The 19,472-nt window shown below is 48.8% G+C and overlaps 1 protein-coding gene across 2 annotated transcripts in view; it reads right to left on the reverse strand.

The window, feature by feature from the left end:
* The window catches only part of IL1RAPL1 (interleukin 1 receptor accessory protein like 1), a 495,739-nt gene that overhangs the window by 51,735 nt on the left and 424,532 nt on the right, over window positions 1-19,472 (reverse strand). The window lies entirely within an intron of this gene.

Consider the following 19,472-nt stretch of genomic DNA (forward strand, 5'->3'; position numbering starts at 1 on the left):
AAGGTATGACTCACATTCCCGACCCAAGCCACTTCACTGAGTTGTGAACGTCAAGTGTAATGAATAATATATGTGTGTACTTATTCTATATTTTGTGAGCCATATTTTAAAATATTAACAGAAATCCACACAAGGAAAACAGGAATGCAACATGTGCAATGTTACTAATTTAATGTTGCTGCAGGAACCTTAATGTGTACAGTTTCTGACTTGCTTTGATATGATTTGATTGTGCAACCTTAACATTGCATTAATTCAGTTTCTTTTAATTTTGCACACAGAAAAAGTGACACTTGACATATACTGTTCATGTGAAACTGACTAATTGATAACGCTGGTTAGAGTTAGACATACTGCACAAAAGGTACACTGTTCATTGTCCCCATTCACCTCCGTAAAGGCACGTTGGTCTTAGCCTGTATCTACTCTTCTGAACGATTGTGTGCTCTTTTCCCTGGCAGTGACTATTTATCTAGAATTATGTGGTGGTTTCAGGAGTAAGGGCCTGTTCTTTCTTGCATGAGGAGAGTATTATCACTGATTCTCTGGGACTGTCCCTAAATCAAGATCACCAAACTTATCTTCAATCTATGTTGTCAATTTTTAGTCTTGGGTCTCTAAAGACCAGCAGACTAACCACAATGTCTGTAATGGAGTTACAAATAGAGATGAAATAAATGGGCCTACTTGCAGAGTAAGGTATTACTCAGCATGGGTTAGTGAAGAGGATCTGATTCTTAGAGAACACATGAAATGAATAAACATTTGCACAACTTATTTCCATTTTCCTTTGGAAACAACTGCAGGATACAGTTGCAATGCTTTTTGGGGGCATCCAGGATTATATATCACCTTGTTACCCCACTGCCTCAGAGAGAGAGATATGCTGGTATTAAACTGGGTATCAGCTCCCTGTCACTCCAGTCTGTTAGCCACACAGATAATCTTCTCAGAAGCTTTTCTAACGTGTACTTTAGCTTACAGGTTAACTTTAGGTGCACCCAAATCCCCAGGCCCCCTTGAAGTGGGCTCCCCTGTAATATCCAGCCCCTGCCACTGGACACACACAGAAATTGCCAAGTTTGCTGTCTCCAAAGAGACAGTGTATCCGCCAGCCTGCTTTGCTTAATATTACACCACTGATATGAATGTACAGTAAAAAGGGAATAAGTTTATTAACTAAGGCCTGGTCTACACTAGGACTTTAATTCGAATTTAGCAGCGTTAATTCGAACTAACCGCTCAACCGTCCACACCAGGAAGCCATTTAATTCGAACTAGAGGGCTCTTTAGTTCGAATTTGGTACTCCACCCCGGCAGGTGGAGTAACGCTAAATTCGACATGGCTAGTTCGAATTAGGCTAGGTGTGGATGCAAATCGAACTTAGTAGCTCCGGGAGCTATCCCACAGTGCACCACTCTGTTGACGCTCTGGACAGCAGCCCGAGCTTGGATTCTCTGACCAGCCACACAGGAAATGACCCGCGAAAATTTGAATTCATTTTCCTGTCTGGGCGGTTTGAATCTGACGTTCTGGTTGCACATCGGGGCGAGCTCCGCAGCACCGGCAGCAATGCAGAGCTCTCCAGCAGAGGAGTTCATGTAATCTCTGAATAGAAAGAGGGACCCGGCATAGACTGACCGGGAACTCTTCGATCTGATCGGTGTGTGGGGCGAGGAGTCTGTGCTTTCGGAGCTGCGCTCCAACGAACGGAATGCAAAGACCTACGAGAAGGTCTCCAAAGCCATGATACAGACAGAGGATACAGCCGTCATGCAACGCAGCGCCGCGTGAAAATCAAGAACCCCAGACAAGGCTACCGAAAAATCAAAGCGGCCAACGGACGCTACGGAGCCTGCCACCACTGCCCCACCAGTGACCATGGACTCTGATGATGGGACAGTGTTGACGGACAGTTCCTCGACGATGTTCACGGACGGGGAAGATGAGGAAGGGTTTGTGGAGGACGAGGCAGGCGATAGCGCTTACAACGCTGGTTTCCCCGACAGCCAGGATCTCTTCATCACCGTCACGGAGATCCCCTACCAACCCTCCCCGGCCAGGAACCCGGATCCTGAATCAGGGGTAGGAGCAGTCGGTAAGTGCTTTAACCATGTTAACTTTTATTCTTAATATAACAGGAATCTGAAGTGTGTGAAAAGGAGGTCTCTGTATATATGGTGATAGAACAGAAATCCTCCTGGGAGAACGCCACGAAGCTCTCCTGCCGTTAATCGATAAGCATCAGCAGGAGGTTCCTGGGGAGACCTGCCTTATTGGGTGCTCCGTGATAGCACACTTTTCCGCGCGAGGCTTTCATGCGGTATTCAGGGAGCACTGCCTCCCAGAGCACGGCTGCATAGGTCCGTGGTTCGTGCTAGATTTCACGCAGCATGCACTCTCTATCTCCTTCAGTGCCTGTCCTCACGGTGATCTCGCTCGGAGACTCCTGCATCTAAGTAGGGGAAGAAATGTTACGTTACGCCTGGTCCAAAGTATTTTTAATAAATAAACGGACAGACGGCATAGCACAGACTCAGCATGCAGCTGCGTGACGAGCGTAACGGAAAGCCAAAGAATCAAATGGACGCTCATGGAGGGAGGGGGGAACGAGGACGCAAGGTATCCCACAGTTCCTGCTGTCTCCGAAAAGCATTTGCATTCTTGGCTGATCTCCAAATGCTTCTAGGGTCAAACACAGTGTCCGCGGTGGGTCGGGGCATAGCTCGGCAATTTACGCACCCCCCCGACCCCCAGAAGTTAAAGGGAAAACAATCCTCTGTTGACTCTTTTACATGTCACCGTATCTGTACTGAATGCTGCAGATAGACGCGATGGTGCAGCACTCAACACCAACATCCTTGCTCCCCCCACGCTATGGATGGCTGATGGTACAAAAGGATGGAAATCCATCCTCATCATCAGCCTATTGGCACATGGGGCAGTGCAAAAGGGCTGGTAACCATGACAACCGTACCAACTTGCTTGGGACCGGTCGGTCAAGGCCGCCTGTTGCTAATTTTTCATGGTAGATGGTGCAGTATGGCTGGTAACCGTCCTCATCATTGCAACAGGGGGCTGAGATCCATCAGCCCCCACCCTTCATTGTAAAAAAAAGATTCAATTGCCCCTGGACTAGCAGAGGGATGAGTGGCTCCCTCCTCCACACCCCTTAATGTCATCTCTGGACTATCATTGCAGCTGGAGGCTTCCTTCCACTCATTTCTCACAAACGACTACCTGTGTCTTATTCATGCATTCTATATTACTTCATCACACAAGTGGGGGGACAATGGTATTGGAACCCAGGAAGGCTGGGGGAAGTACGGAATGAACAGCTGGGGTTGTTTCAGGAGCACACCCTGTGAATAGCGTTCAGCTCAAAATTTATGCAGGATTGGACAGAGAGCAGCTGTGGTCTCTGGTTGTATGATACAGTGGTTCTCTAGTACACTTGCACATAATCTAGGCAGGACTGATTCTATTTTTAGATACCCAAAAAGGAGGGATTGACTCGGGGAGTCATTCCCAAATTTTGCTTTTGCGCCCCTGACAGCACCAAATGGCGCAGTGCAAAAGGACAGGTAACCATGACCATCTTATTACCGTCTTCTTACCAGTTCATGGTATGGTAGACGGTGCAGTATGCCTGGTAACCATCGCTGCTGTCATGCAAAAGCATAAGCATGCTGCTGTGTAGCGCTGCTGGTCCGCCTCTGTCAGCGGCATCTAGTACACATACGGTGACATACACAAAAGGCAAAATAGGGTCCATTGTTGCCACGCTATGGCGTGTGCCAGGGCATTTCATGGAAAATGTGATCGAAATGATTGTCTGCCCTTGCTTTCCCGGAGGAAGGAATGACTGGCGACATTTACCCAGAATCCACCGCGCAAATGATTTGTGCAACAGCAGGCACAGGGGTCTCAACAAAAAATTCACAGAGACAGCCTAGACTCAGTTAATTGTTCGCAAAAAAGTATCATTGCAAGGAATTAACTAACTGTTTCCCATCTCACAGCTTCCACTGTCTCCAGACCTTCCACAGCATCCCCCTCGCAGAGGCTGGCGAAGATTAGGCGGCGAAAGAAAAAGACAAGGGACACGATTTTCGATGAATGTGTGGGCTGCTACCTAGCCGAGGCGGACCAGCAGAGGCAGTGGAGGGAGAAAGTCTCTCTGTACCAGCGCTCACACAGCGAATGGGAGGAGAGGTGGCGTGAGGAACACAAGCAGGCGAGTCAAGCAATGCTTGTACTACTGAGGGAGCAAACGGACACGCTCCGGCGACTTGTGTATGTTCTGCAGGACCGCTGCAGGACAGAGCCCCCGGCAGTATCTCTGCAACTGCCCTCCCCCGCCACAAAGTCACATACCCCCCTCACCCTAAATAACCAGGAGGATGCCCGCCCTGGGCCGTGAATACTGTCACTGCACCCCAGCAGAGTGCTCAAGTAACCAAAAGCTCTCATACCCTACGTTTGCATAAGTCCTTCCCTTCCAGACTCAAACAAGTCCCAATCCCAGTCCCATCCCATAACTGTGTACTTAAGTAATAAAAATACTTTGCTGTTAAGTACTGTTTCCGTCATGTTTCCTCACTGAAGACTGTGTTTGAATGGGGTGCGTGGGGAAGTGCGTTGCTAATTGCATAGGACAGGCACCTTTCGCAGGGTACAGACACGGGGGCCGGATCAGCAGCGGGTAACACACACAGTGCAGTCAGCAGGCACCGTGGTCGGTATGGGAGGTGGTTTCCAGGTTCTGTGTGGGCCGTGGGGATGTGACTTTTTAGCAGGGAGAGAGCGGGTACAGATCTTATACAGCGGTCCTTGTCGTGGACCGCTGAGTCACGCAGCAGAGGAATCTGTATCCGTCCTCCTCCGCCACAAGGCCACATAGCCCCCCGCACACAGAATCCCAAAAAGGAGGGATGGCAGGCTCCGTTGAAACAAGCAGTCCGGCAATGCGGACCGCTGTAGGAGCATGAGCCTGTCATTCCTTGAGTTTAGAGGCGGTCTTTACATCAGCGCACACCCTACCCACCGCAGTCTGCGTTCCAGTTTCGACCCTTTAACGAAAAGTCATGAATAAAGAAACCTCTCCTCAGTAACAGTGTGACATGTATTTTATTTTTACACGTGTCTTGGAAGTGGAGGAAACGGGGAGAACGGGGTATTTAACCGAAGAGGAGAGTCAACAGTAACTGGGTAAAGAAACAGGGGCAGGTTCAGCTTCTCTGTAAAGAAACTGAACACTCACAGGTCACGCTGCTCGCTGCACGCTGGTATTTAAAGAGTTCCTTGTCGCTGTCCCAGGCGCCTGTATAGGGCTTCATAAGCAAGTGCATTAGCGGGCAGGCTGGGTCACCGAGGATCACTATAGGCAAATGCACATCCACAACAGTTATTTCGTGGTACGGGAAGAAACTACCTTCCAGCAGGCGTCTGAGCAGCCCACAGTTCCTGAGAACACACGCATCAGGAACCTTGCCCGGCCATACGACGTTCATGTTGGTAAAAAGGCCCCTATGGTCCCCCAGTGCTTGCAGAACCATTGAAAAGTAGCCCAATTTCTCAGCAGCTGAATGTGGAAGAGGTGGACGATAAAGTGCGAGGAGGAGAAAACGGCGAGGATCGCAGCGGGCTCCATGCTTGCAGTGCTGTGGCGTCCACGCTGTCACTGACCAGAAAAGTGCACGAACAGATTGCCCGCAGGCGCTTTCAGGGAGGGAGGGAGTGAGGGCGTGATTGACGGTTCAATGACGACAGTTACCCAAAACCACCCTCGACACATTTTTAGCAGGCATTGGGGGGAAATCCCAGAATTCAAATGGGCAGCGGGGACTGCGGGAACTGTGGGATAGCTTCCCACAGTGCACCGCTTCGAAAGTCGACGCCGGCCCCGTGAATGTGGACTCAGAAGTTCGAATTAGTGTATTTAGTGTGGATACACAAATTCGACTTCATAAGGTCGAATCCACAAATTCGAATTAAGTAGATTCGAAATAGTCCTGTAGTGTAGACAAGGCCTAAGAAGGGAGAGTCTCAGATTCAAGTGAGTATTGTGTAAGAATAATGGAAACAGCAATGGTTACAAATAAAATAATAGACTAATCATTTTAACAGGCTAAAACTTGTCTAAGATAAGTTTATCACCTAAAGCAACCTCTCAGCATGACCAGCCCCATGGGTCAGGATCCAACTTTTATGAATGCAAAAAGCATGGTCCTTTTTGCTTCCTTGCTGGTGGATAACAGAGGGGTTCTCGTCCCTTCTTATAGTCTAGCAACCTTTGAAATGGATCCTTTTGAAGTGTACTTTGAAGTGCACTAGATAAGAGCCTCCTACCCCATCACTGGTTCTCCAGGGTGCCATCACCATGCTATTTCCACTTCCCCCTGTTAATTTGTTTTTTTCTGTTCACTTTACTAGCAAATGTAACTCCTATTGAACTTGACTCACAATGCTAAGTTTACATTAGAGGTGGGGAGATAACTATGTTCCCTCCTGTCTGGAAGGAAACCTGTTTCTACCTGTGTTTGGTGTTTAAAGATTAGTATCAGTAAGTATCCATAATTCTTCATATAGTAGTTAATATACACATTTCACAGTGATAGCAATGACCAGGGTGTTACTGGCTTTCATTTGATACCTCACACAACATTCTTTATAGGTAAATATTATGACAGCAACGTGTTAGTTGTAGTGAATTTATCAGGCTTGTTAAGAGTTGCTGACAGAATGTCAACCATCAGTGAGCCTCTGTGTCACAACTGTATGATAGCCAGATGGATAATTATTTAATAAGAGTCTTAGTTATCTTATTTTCCAGGAAAACATCTGGCTACCACCCTGCTGACCTATTCACAGACCTACAAGGCATAAAACCTTGCAATCAATGTTTACATTTTTAAAGGCAAGAGTCACTTATTACCTTCTTTCAGCTGTTTGGCAAGTGGATTATCATTGGTCATTTTGTGAAAACTTACCTTCACTCAGTGCAAGGTAGCAACAGCACGCATCACAGATCACACCCTCCTAAGCATACTCAGAGAAATTCCCTGACACATGCTGTCATGGGTAGTATTGCTAAAAATGGCTATCAAGATGGCATGAGTGTCCAAATAGTTGGCACAGAGAAGAGGAGAAGGTTAATCTAATAACCAGAAAGCAAGACATGGAATTCCTGAATAATGAAGCAATTTTGGTCATCTCAGGACGACCCCATGGAACTCAGCTCTTCAGCAGGCAGGGGGTTCAGATTTTCCAAATCCTGAAATAATTTGAGTGGAATGAGTTGAGAGTTGAATTAGAAGCTCAGCTAACACAGGTCAAATACAGAATAAACTTGGTAAGCTTTCAGGCTATATCTTTGTAACTTAAACTTTCTTGATGAGTTTAGGCATCACATGTAGCTTCTCACAGCAATTCTGAAGCAGGTTTATACAAATGACCTTTTATTTTCTGCAGGATTCCTCAGCTGTCACATTTCTTTTTCCATGTCACTTACCTTGACTTTGTCTAGTTTTCTAGGAAATAGACTTTTGCTTTCTCTAAGAGTACGTTATGTACCTGATTTCAATTTCCAGGAAGTACAAGGTAAAATTAACTGTTGACTATCAGTCCCAACAGAGGGTCAGAGAGGACCAGCTGCCCCAAAATTGTCCTAGCAGAGCTTTGGCAGGAAGTTTTGGCAAGGGGAAGGACACAGATGGCGTAAAATCAGGATAATCCCTGACAATACAATTATGATAAAAACACTTGTGTGGTAATTGTGACAAGGGAGTGCCTCCTACTCATTCACATACAGCCACTGGATTTTTATTGCTCTCAAGTGGTAAGAAGACACCTCAGTTGTTTGTCTAATCCAAAATACATTTCCTTTAGCAGATAATAAGTACCACTGTGGCATTCCCCAACTTTGTCTTAAAAGTCAGAGGGCTACCTACTGAATCACCGTCACTCCAGCACCTTGGGCTTTTTCCTGGAGCTTTCCTACCAAGTACAACCCCAGTCCAATACTTGTCAGTTTATTAGATCTGATAAGACCACAGCCTGAGGTAGTTTGGCTGCTGGCCAATTTACTCCTGAAGCATCAAGGTTAGGATCCATGGGGCGCTGAGCTCCTGCAGCCAGCAGAAACCTGCTGCACTGATTTCTGTACTCATTGGGCTCATAAGCCATTTATTAGTGTATATTAAATAAATATCAACCCACAGACATTAAACACTGTATTTTGTTAAGAAAAAAAATGTGTTAGAAAAGCAAAAGTTTAAAAGACTGAGGCTTTTCCTTGACTAAATTCTGAGGGATTCCCCCCTCCCCCATGAATAAAATATTTAAGTATGCTTTTAGACACAGAATTTAAAGTTCCTATTCAATATGATATATTTACATATGGGAAATAAATGAAGAAGGTTGTACTGTCCCTTAGTAATATTGTGCAGAATATTGCTGTTGAACTAGGGCCATTAATATATCAGGTGTTCAGCTGTAAGTTCATCTATTCTTTCTATTATAGCTGAGCTTCAAAATAAACCCATTGGAAAGGTGATTAGGAGATCACTAGGAAGGATCTAATTAGAAGCTAATTAGAAGAGGTGGGAAGCTGTCAGTTGGACAATTTCACTGAGGGGTCCTTGACTCTCATATAGTCTACTTCCCTCCCTTTGCTCTGCCAGAATCTGAATTTCATAGGGGTGGACATACTATAAAATTGGTCACAGTTGGGGGATGGAGTGGGGATCCTGCAGTCTCACTGAGAGGGACATCAAGTGGTGTCAGGCTATATCTCACCCATTGCTCTCTATGGTTGCTCCTTTATCAGATTTAATCATCTTTATGGCATGCTACAGGGCTATTGGCTTTTTTTCTATAGGAGTAGGAATTTGGAGAAAGAAGATGGAGAACAGTTTGTCTGGAGAGTAGAAAGGTCTTCATGGGCTTTTGGCTTTAATAATTGGTATGTTTTAAAATTTTTGTTGAGCATAAATGATTATTAGATGAGCATGTTTGCAAATCTAAGTAAATAAACTAACTCTAGAAGATGCTTTCCCTTTAGGCAATGTAGAAAACAACCTCAGAGGTAGTAATTCTAGGCCATTCACAGTTACCCTTAAGCAATTACTTTTGTAAATGATAATTTTTTAAAGCTTTGAACAACTGTCAAACTGCATGAATAACAGTGCACATCTGACGAGTGGGCATGTTATGGTTACTTTGAATGCTGCCATCTTTAATTTTCTTGTCAATGCAGGATTATTACTGTTTTACCGTCTATCCTTTTAAAGAGTCGAAATCCATGTTTAAATTTATTAACAAGGGCATTCACCTCTCTCTCTTTCTCTCTCTTATTGCTGTAGTTTACCATGAAATCTCAAGATAATGCTGTTTCCATGTGGGTCCTCAGTAATGGTTTTACTCAAAATGTGAGATGAGAATTATTAAAGTGAGACTACTAACCGACCAGCAAATGACTCTAGAAAGGACAGACAAAAGAGAGAGAGTTAAAAAAAACCCTGGATTGTTTCACTGGCAAAGAGTGAGGCTGAATGCAGATTAAGTTGAACAAGTGGAACTTTATAAAACCTTATGCATTGCTCTGTCCATGTGGCTGAGTTTCTTCCAGCCTGACGCCTCGCATTCCCTGCTTCTCTGGTGTCCCATCAATAATAGTACATCCAGGGAACATGGGCCCTCTGTCTCCAGTTCAAATAATAATGCTACATGAATATGTTGTGCCTTTCAGTACAAGTCTTTTCTTTATGTTCAAATAAGAATAAAATAAAGAAATTTAAGAGATCACCTACAAAGCAGCAAACATCAACTGTATTTGTCTGCCTTGTCTTTAGTTCTGAAGATGAATATGTTCTTGCTTGCTTTCTGTAAAAGCTAGAATAAATTGCACTGAATGATGCTTCAGCTTTCTGTGATAACGATGCACGGTCAGCTCTAACCAATTGGGTTCAGTGTGAGGCACTTTGAAATTGATCAAAACCTTTTTGCGATCTAAAATGGGAACAATCCTTGTTATTCAGCACACTTTCTACCAGGCCAGAATGTGAGGAAGACCCTGCAACAAAATGTATTAATTTCAAATGGCAAATTCCATCAGCAGAGACAACACTTATTTTAAGTACTATATTTCTCCAATTAGCAATGTTTTGGACATTTTCAAGCTGTTGCTAGAGTAGCTCCTCTCCACTAGAGGACACTGTCTGTCTTTTTAACAACAAAACCTTTTCTTTAATCAGAAGAAATTGCCCAGAGTATAAGCTCTAATTAAAAACATCAGCATCCAGAGAACCTGCTAGTTGCAATTAGCAACTAGTGAATGTTTTGTGCTTGAGTAAAATGTCATCTTGTACGGGCAGTTTAAATTACATTTGCACCATTAGTCATTCATGTTAGAATACAGTGTGATGGCATTCGCGTTACCCTTTGATTTGATAGACTGAAGGACAACCACTTCGGGAGGAAGCAATGATAATTTGAAGATATCTTCTGAAACTACAGCTTAACGGAAACCTCAAAGGTGTGTTGGACAGCTAATGTGTTAGACAGCCATGCCCAGCATCTAGGAAAATACCAAATTCAAACTATGATCATTCTATCAAAGGTCACTGCAAGGTCTTTGCTATAGGATTTCTCATGTTGGAAATACCCTTTGGAGAGGCAGTCTTTACATTTGGTTAACTCATTCCTTATGGTTAAATATCTCTTTAGAACACATAGACAACAGGAGAGAGGGAAAGGAACCAGGAGCTTCCTTGGCATTTATAGGCTATACTATAGTTGTGAGAAGAGAGGGGTGACTCCTGACGTGGAAAAGAGATTCAGAGTGTCCAGGGAAAATACCTATGAATTTCTTCAGTGAAGTAGTGTGTTAGCTATGATGTCCCCAATCTGGAGAAATTAAGATAATCAGAGGTTACCACTCCTATTTCACATATTTTAGCCAATACAATTGTAGAAAGTGAGCTAGTGTGCTGCAGGTGACAGTGCTGATTACCAAATCTACCCAAAGAGTGGACTGCTGTCAGCTGGTACTTAACATGCTGTATAACACCACACAGTTATTTTATTTTACATTTTCCATGCTAGGGAACTCTCAGAATTCTGTATCATGTTTTTATGATGGCTATAACAGGCAGCAAGCCAATTTATTCAGAACAGAGAGACATTACACATCATATTTAGAGGATCTCAATAAAAAGACAATATTTGCCAACAAATACTTACCAAATACTACAGTTATTTCTTATTCTCAGTATAGGAAAACTGCAATATGTCAAATGCTATTGTGAGGTAAGTACTGGCTTTTTGGTGATGGCAACTGTTTGATTCCTGGTGCTATGAGAGACAGGTTTGCCTGACGTGCTAATCAGAAATGTATAATCACTTATGGTGAGAATTCCAGACTGACTATTTCCAGTGGACTAATGAAAACTTTCATAAAACCATTGTTCCTGTAAACTTAACTCTTTTGCTTAGTCTGCTTGCTACCCATCCTTTTTTACAAACAAGTATTAATATGTAAAATGACGCAAATCAATCAACAACCCATTGCAATACTGGTAGAGTTTTTCTAAATAACCCTGACCTAGAAAAAAGCATGATTTTTGATCTAAGAAATCTATGTTAATATCTCCTTAAATGAGATCTTAAATTTGTAAAAGGCTTTGCCCTAACTGAACACCCTATGACCTGCCTGAGCATTAAAACATTAGGTAACATGTAGCTCTTGTGTACACACACAACATTGACAGGTTCCAACTATAATGTTTCTGACACAACCATCCCTGGGGAGTTTAGGCACCATATACAAAATGAATGGTAACAGCTTTATACATCAGCAAGGTAACTGGGCGTTCTTCTCTATTTTAAAACCGTCTTGTCAGTGGAATATTTCCTAGTGGTGGTGTTCCACAAGGAAATCATTTGAGGGAAAAGTCCCGGGTTAGAGAGATGAGTGTTACACTGAGTCTTGCAGATGCCAAGGCCAGGACTCATTCTAAATTTCCCTGGTATCCTGTTTCATAGCTTGGAGCCCTTCAGAGAGTATGCTTTCCCCCTGGAGTGAGAGATTCAGAAACGGTACTGTCAGCTGTATCATCGTTGAAAATGGCAACTGTCAAAGCGGACTGCAGAAGGGGAAGTGATCTATGAGATTCTTGGCTCAGAATGCCATATGTCCTCTCATATACGAACATTGTCAAACTAACCTTCATTTCACTGGGGTAAGAAAAGCCCTGAACCAATAATCTTGATTTTCCTAACAGCGGGCCTCTCCACTTGTTGGCTGAATGTCATGATGATGAATTATCTGGTCAGCCAATAGCTTGCCACCCCTCTCTCCTAGCTCTTCTGAAACAGCTGCTGGAGTGGAAGACAAATATTGCACTGGTAAAGCAAGGGCTGTTGGGGGGAGGAAAGAGTCACTCCTGCAGGAGTTAAAATATGCAGGTGACCCAGCATCTAGAGCTATCTCTGGGGGGAAGTGAGAGGCTAGGAGTGGAGAAGACAACAACAGCAGTAGAAGAGAGGAAGAGGTGGAAGCATGTGCTGGTTACTGAGCTAGAACTTGGAGTTCATTTATTATGAAAAACAAGCAAGTTGTTTTCAGGGTCTGTCATTCTATCGAGGGGTTTACCATGCCACCAAATCTTTTCAATGGAATTATTGCCCCTTAATTCACAGTTGCCTATAGTTATAGCATTAGCTAGTAGCTACGTACTTACACTTGAGTTCAAACGTTTATTCTGAAACCTCTTTTTTTCAGTTGCTCATACTTTTTTCTCTAACAAATTCACCCTCTAATGAAATTTTCCATGTGAGCTCTCTCTTTTTCTCAGCCAAAACATTAATTTCTGTCATGAAAGGTCTGACATTTTTAGTTGTAGGTTATGACAAAAATACTCTCTCCACCCAGAATATTTACACTCACAACTCAAAACCATGTATGGGCCTGAATTCCAGCTTTTGCTTGCTTTGTAGCCATATTGACAGTTAAGGGTCTATGTTTGAAGAAAAGGATAACAGTGATTTAAAAAAATTGGGAGTTTTTTAAATTTTGGCCATTTCAGACGTGTTTCTCTGCATTTTCCAGATTAAAAAAAACAAACACACACAAAACATACTGTCTCTGATTCTCCCTGATAATAAGCTTCTTTGCACCACTCTGGTGGCACAAAGCAGTCAGATAGCAAGTTTAATCAGCTTCCTCCATATTCTCCTTGTGTAAGGAACTCTGCAAGTGGCAAAGTGCAAATATGACAGCACTATGGCACTTCCCCTCCTTGCTTCCAGTGCAAGGGGCTGGGGGCAGGCATGGGTGAATGGAATGTTACTATGTTCTGGCAATCCCTGGTTTGGTTCCAGAATGGTTCCCACCCTGGGGCCAGAGGCAGCCTGGTGTAGTTTAAAGAAGCCTTGAACTGGCTCTGGATTGGGAAGCTCTTTGTATGTTTCTACGGTCTTCAGTTATGTTTGATTAAACAAACAAAGAGTAATGTAATTAAATTATTCCAGAGTTAGATGTATTTATCTGAAACATACTGGTAGCTAAAATGACTTGGATTTCTGAAAAATGGCTGTGATCCAACAACAGAGCTACAGACCTGGGCTCAGAATCACGAAGCTACTCGGGCACTGTAATGCTGAGTGTTGCAACCCTAGGCACCCTGCCATCCAATAGAATTCTCAGTCCTGAGTTAGGCTCTGTAGTGAGGCGGCGTGGCTCCCCTCCACCTCGGAAGAGGAAGAGCCCAGCCGGAGGCAAGAGTGGGCGGAGCTAGGGAGCTCTGAGCCCGCCCCTTAAAGGGTCAAGTGGCAACCCGGAACTATAAAGGCCGGCCTTCAGAGCTCACTAGGGCCCCAGCTGCCGGAGAGAGCAGACAGCCCTAGGGGAGCTTGAGACTGGGAAGCTCCTGCGGCCCAAGGCAACTACCCAGACTGGCTGGAGCTACCCCATGCCTGCTACGTGGAGGAGCCGCCAGAGCTACCCCGTGCCCGCTACCCAGAGAAGCTGCCGGAGCTACCCTGGGCCAGCTACCCAGAGGAGTTGCAGGACCTGCCACCCAGCCCCAGCCGCGACGAACCCATGCTCCTGGACCCTGCAGAGGCCGACGTCAGGACCCAGGTAGGTCCTGAGGGGGAGTACGGAAGTAGCCCGGGGGCAGTTGACCCCAGTCTGGCTGCAGCGTTACTGGAGCTTATGTCAGTGTGTTGCAGCCAGGATCATCCCCACTGACTAAGCAGCGGATCGTCAGCCACTGCTAGGGCCCCGGGCTGGGACACAATGGAGTGGGAGGGCCTGCGTCCCCCCTGCTACCCCATTCCTGGGTGGCAGACTACCCCTCTCCCTGGCCTGAGGAGGCCGAAGCCTATTACTGTGCTCAGCCCTGCCTAAGGGCCTGAGCCTCCTGACTCAGTGGTTGTTGCCCCGCCCTGACCTAGGGCCGGGCTCATAGCTGTTGTTACGGCTCAGCCCTGTCTGAGGGCCTGAGCCTCCTGCCCCACAGTGCAGGCGACTACAGCAAGGGCTGCCGAAGGAGAACTTGGCCGGACTATTTCCTCGGACCCACTGGCGTGTAGTGAGCTGGCATGGCTCCCCTCCACCCCGGAGAGGGTCGAGTCCCGGTGAACACTTGTACACGTGGTACCAGAAGTGGGGATCTGATCCCTTGACCCCTGTGAGAAAGGGCCGGAGGGGGAGATCCACCCCAGAGAACCATGGAGATGGAGCATTTGTTTAAGCTGCTGGAGGAGAATCAGGAGCGGCAGCAGAACGCCCAGCTACAGCAGCAGCAGCAGGCGGCAGCTGCCCAACTCCAACATCAGCAACAGCGGGATGCTGCTCAACTCCAGCAGCAGCAGCAGCAGCAGCAGCATGCTGCTCAGCTTGAGCAGCAGCAGCAGCTTATTCAGCAGCTCGGAGCCCAGCTGCAACAGCTGGTGACAGCTTTACCGCACCCCGTAGAACCACTGCCAGGGGATGGGGCTGAGGCACCACGCCCTGCCGCCCCAGTGTGAGTAACAAAGATGGGCCCCGACGATGACCCCGAGGCATTCCTGGTAACATTCGAACGGGTGGCACTGGTCGCTGGGTGGCCCCAGGACCAATGGGCCACCCTTTTGGATCTGTACCTAACCGGGACGGCCCAGACGGCATACCGAGGGCTGGCGACGGAAGAAGCAAGGGATTATAGCCAAGTAAAGGCCACGATCTTGGATGCCTTAGATGTCAGCCAGACATATCCCTCGGGCACCTGACCTCAGCTGGTGGCCCAAGCCCTGAAGGAGGCATGTAGGCGATGGCTACAGCCAGAAACAAGCACGGCAGAGGAGGTCACGGAACAAGTCGTCCTGGAACAGTTTGTGCACACCCTACTGGCCCGAGGACGGGCCTGGGTGCTTCACCATCGGCCGGCAACGTTGGCCGCGGCCTTCTCACTGATAGAAGACTTTCTCGCGGCCAAAACACCCGTGGGGCCCGACTTTCGACCTCTAAACCCCGGGCCCGAACGCTCTAACTTTGACAGAAAAGGGGACGCCCCGACCAGGCCGCGAAATCTTGGCCGCGGGCAGGACACCCGCCCAGGGTCTCGGTTCAGACATCCAGATACTGACCCTCGGCCCGGACCGGCACCCCCCGTGCCGGGGCCCTTGAGGGCCCACCTGAGTCCCCCTAGGAGTCCGAGGGGAGCCCCCTCCAGGGGTGGCCGCTCTGAACTCGGACCCTGTTTCTGTTGTGGGAAGTCGGGACACTTGCAGCAGGACTGCAGCTTCGGGCAGGTCTGTGCTGGGGACACCCGGGCTCGGCTATCACAGGCTCCCAAGATCATGGTCCCGGTAGTTGTCGGGGACCAGGCCACCCAGGCTTTGATTGACTCTGGCTGCGGTCAGACGTTAATCCGCCAGGCTCTGGGAACGATTCACCTGCAATGCATCCATGGGGATGTCCGGCCTTACCCTAGTGCTTGTGTCCCGCTGACGGTAGCTCACGTCACAAGCTAAATCGTGGTCGGCTTAGCCCCTCGACTGGCATACCCGGTGATTCTGGGGTGGGACTGGCCCGCCTTTGAGGAGGTCCTCTGGTCGAAAGGGAAAGCGCCAGGAGGCCCTACTGGAAGAGGTGGATGGGACCCCGGGAACGGAAGCAGGGACCGAAGAAACCGATAATCCCCTGCTGGAGCCCACAGTCGAACCCCTCCTCCATACTGATTTTTGCCGTGACCAGAGGGCTGACCCTACCCTTAGCCGGGCCTATGAACAGCTCGCGGCAGTCTATGGGACCATCATTGACCCCCAGCATGCAACCCAGTGGCCCCACTTCAAACTGCGCCGGGACCGTCTCTACCGGATTGACCGTGACACCCGCACGCAGGAACTCCAAACACAGCTGCTAGTACTGCGGTGTCACCGGCGGGCCGTGATGAGACTGGCACATGACATCCCGGCGGCCGGGCATCTGGGCCATGAAAAGACCCTCACTCGGATCTTGACGCGATTCTTCTAGCCCAGTATTCACCAGGAGGTGAGGAACTATTGTAACTCCTGCCCAGAGTGCCAGTTAGCCACTCCACAGCAAGTGCCCAAGGCACCCCTGGTCCCCATGCCTATAATAGAGACACCTTTTGAATGGGTGGCCATGGACCTGGTGGGCCCGCTCCCAAAAAGTGCTTCCGGTTTCCAGTATGTCCTGGTCATCATTGACTATGCCACCCGTTTCCCCGAGGCCATTCCATTGCGGAGTACCACTGCCCGCACCATCGCGAGGGAACTGGTGAAGGTCTTTGCTCGAGTGGGCCTGCCCCGGGAGATCCTAACAGATCAAGGCACCAATTTCACCTCCAGGTTGTTACAGCAGGTCTGCGAGCTCCTGGGGGTTAAACAATTACGCGCCTCCGTATACCACCTGCAGAAGACGGGCTGGTGGAACGATTCAATCGGACCCTCAAGGAGATGCTGCGGAAGTTCCCCATGGAGGAGCTACGCCGATGGGACCAGTTACTCCCTCCCCTGCTGCTAGCCGTCCGTGAGGTACCCCAGTCATCAACCAAGTTTTCCCCATTTGAACTATTATATGGGCGCCGTCCGCGGGGCCTGTTCGACTTAATGCGGGAAACTTGGGAGCAGTCCCCCTCTCCAACCCAGGGACTCCTGAAGTATGTCCTCCAGCTGCAGGAGTACTTTGCTCAGGCTGGGGCCTTGGCTCGTGGAAACTTAAAGACTGCACAGGACAGACAGGAGCGGACTTACAACCAGGAGGCGCAGGTGCGTGACTCTGAACCTGGGGATTGGGTCCTGCTTCTCCTGCTCTCGAGCAAGTCGAAGCTACTGGCCCGTTGGCAGGGACCCTATGAGATAGCTCGGAAGTTTAGGCCCGTCACGTACGAGATCCACCAACCTGACCAATGCAAAAAGACCCAGCGATACCATGTGAATCTGCTGAACCCCTGGCGGGACCGGGAGGGCCTGCTAATCAATCCGTACCCACCCGAGTCTGAACTGGGTCCTCGCGCGCCCCAGACAGAGGATCTCGCTGTGCCTCTGCTCGGTGACACCCTTACGGAAGAGCAGCGCAAGCAGGCCAACTGTCTCCTGCAGGCTTTCCAGAGAACCTTCACAGCTCTACCTGGATACACGACCCTGGTCTATCATTCAATCCAGACCGAGCCGGGGAAGGTTATCCGGGAAACGACCAGGCTACTGCCATACCGAATGTGGCAAGAGGTAGAAGAAGAGGTACAGGCCAGGCTGGCCTTAGGAGTCAATGAGCCGTCTCAGAGTGAGTGGCGCAGCCCAGTGGTCTTGGTACCCAAGCCCGCCGGCACCCCCGGTTTTGTATAGACTTCTGGAGGGTGAATGCCATCTCCCGGTTTGACGCCTACCCGATGCCCCGCATGGACGAGCTGCTGTGCCGCCTAGGGGAGGCCCGATTCATCACCACTCTCGACCTCAGTAAAGGTACTGGCAGATCCTGCTCGATGACACCTCGAAAGAAAAGACGGCGTTTGCCACTCCGACGGGACTCTACCAGTTCACACGGATGCCTTTCGGCCTCCATGGGGCCCCGGCGACGTTCCAGCGGCTAATGGACTACGGCCCCATCGAGACTATGCGGCCGTGTATTTGGACAATGTCGTGGTCTATAGCCGCCGCTGGGAAGACCACCTGGAGTGGGTAGCAGTGGTCCTGAGGTCCCTGCGACAGGCGGGGCTGACGGCCAACCCAAAAAAATGCCGCATCGCATGGCAGGAGACCACGTATCTCGGCTATACTATTGGGGGAGGACGAGTGAAGCCCCTTGTTGGGAAAGTGCAAGCCCTGGCAGCCTGCCCAACGCCGACCATGAAACGCCACGTCCGACAGTTCCTGAGCCTTGTTGGGTACTATCGGTGGTTCATCCCCCAGTTTGCCTCCATCGCAGTGCCCTTAACAGGGCTTTTGACAAAGAACGGCCCCCCGCAAATACGGTGGTCCCCAGAATGTGAAGATGCCTTCCGGACACTCCAGACGTGCCTTTGCCAAAAGCCGGTCCTATACAGCCCAGACTTCCACCGGAGGTTCATCCTCCAGACGGATGCCTCAGAGGTGGGGCTGGGGGCTGTCCTGTCCCAAGAAGTTGATGGAGAGGACCACCTGGTTCTATATCTCAGCCGTTAATTATTTTCCCCGGGAGAAGAACTACGCCGTGGTTGAAAAAGAAGCACTGGCCATAAAGTGGGCCTGTGATGCCCTACGCTACTACCTCCTTGGGGCTCTGTTCACGCTAGTCATGGATCATGCCCCCCTCCGATGGTTGATGAAAATGAAAAATAAAAACGACCGACTCTTGTGGTGGTAACTGGCCTTACAGCCCTATGCGTTCACCGTTCAGCATAGGGCTGGCAAGGAACATGTGAATGCAGACTTCATGTCCCGCCTTGGAGGGATGGAAGAGCCTGGCCCCGACGAGCGGGAGCCAGACTTGGGGTGTGTGTGTGTGTGTGTGTAGTAAGGTGGCGTGGCTCCCCTCCACCCCGGAAGAGGAAGAGCCCAGCCGGAGGCAAGAGTGGGCGGAGCTAGGGAGCTCTGAGCCCGCCCCTCAAAGGGTCAGGCGGCGACCCGGAACTATAAAGGCCAGCCTTCAGAGCTCAGTAGGGCCCCAGCCGCCGGAGAGAGCAGACCCCCCTAGGGGAGCTCGAGACTGGGAAGCTCCTGCGGCCCAAGGCAACCGCCCAGACTGGCTGGAGCTACCCCGTGCCCGCTACCCGGAGGAGCCGCCAGAGCTACCCCGCGCCCGCTACCCGGAGGAGCTGCCGGAGCTACCCTGGGTCAGCTACCCAGAGGAGTTGCAGGACCTGCCACCCAGCCCCAGCCGCGACGAACCCATGCTCCTGGACCCTGCAGAGGCCGACGTCAGGACCCAGGTAGGTCCCGAGGGGGAGTACGGAAGTAGCCCGGGGGCAGCCGACCCCAGTCT

The sequence above is a fragment of the Mauremys mutica genome, chromosome 1 (genome assembly GCF_020497125.1).
Source record: "Mauremys mutica isolate MM-2020 ecotype Southern chromosome 1, ASM2049712v1, whole genome shotgun sequence".
In the NCBI taxonomy this organism is placed as follows: Eukaryota; Metazoa; Chordata; order Testudines; family Geoemydidae; genus Mauremys; species Mauremys mutica.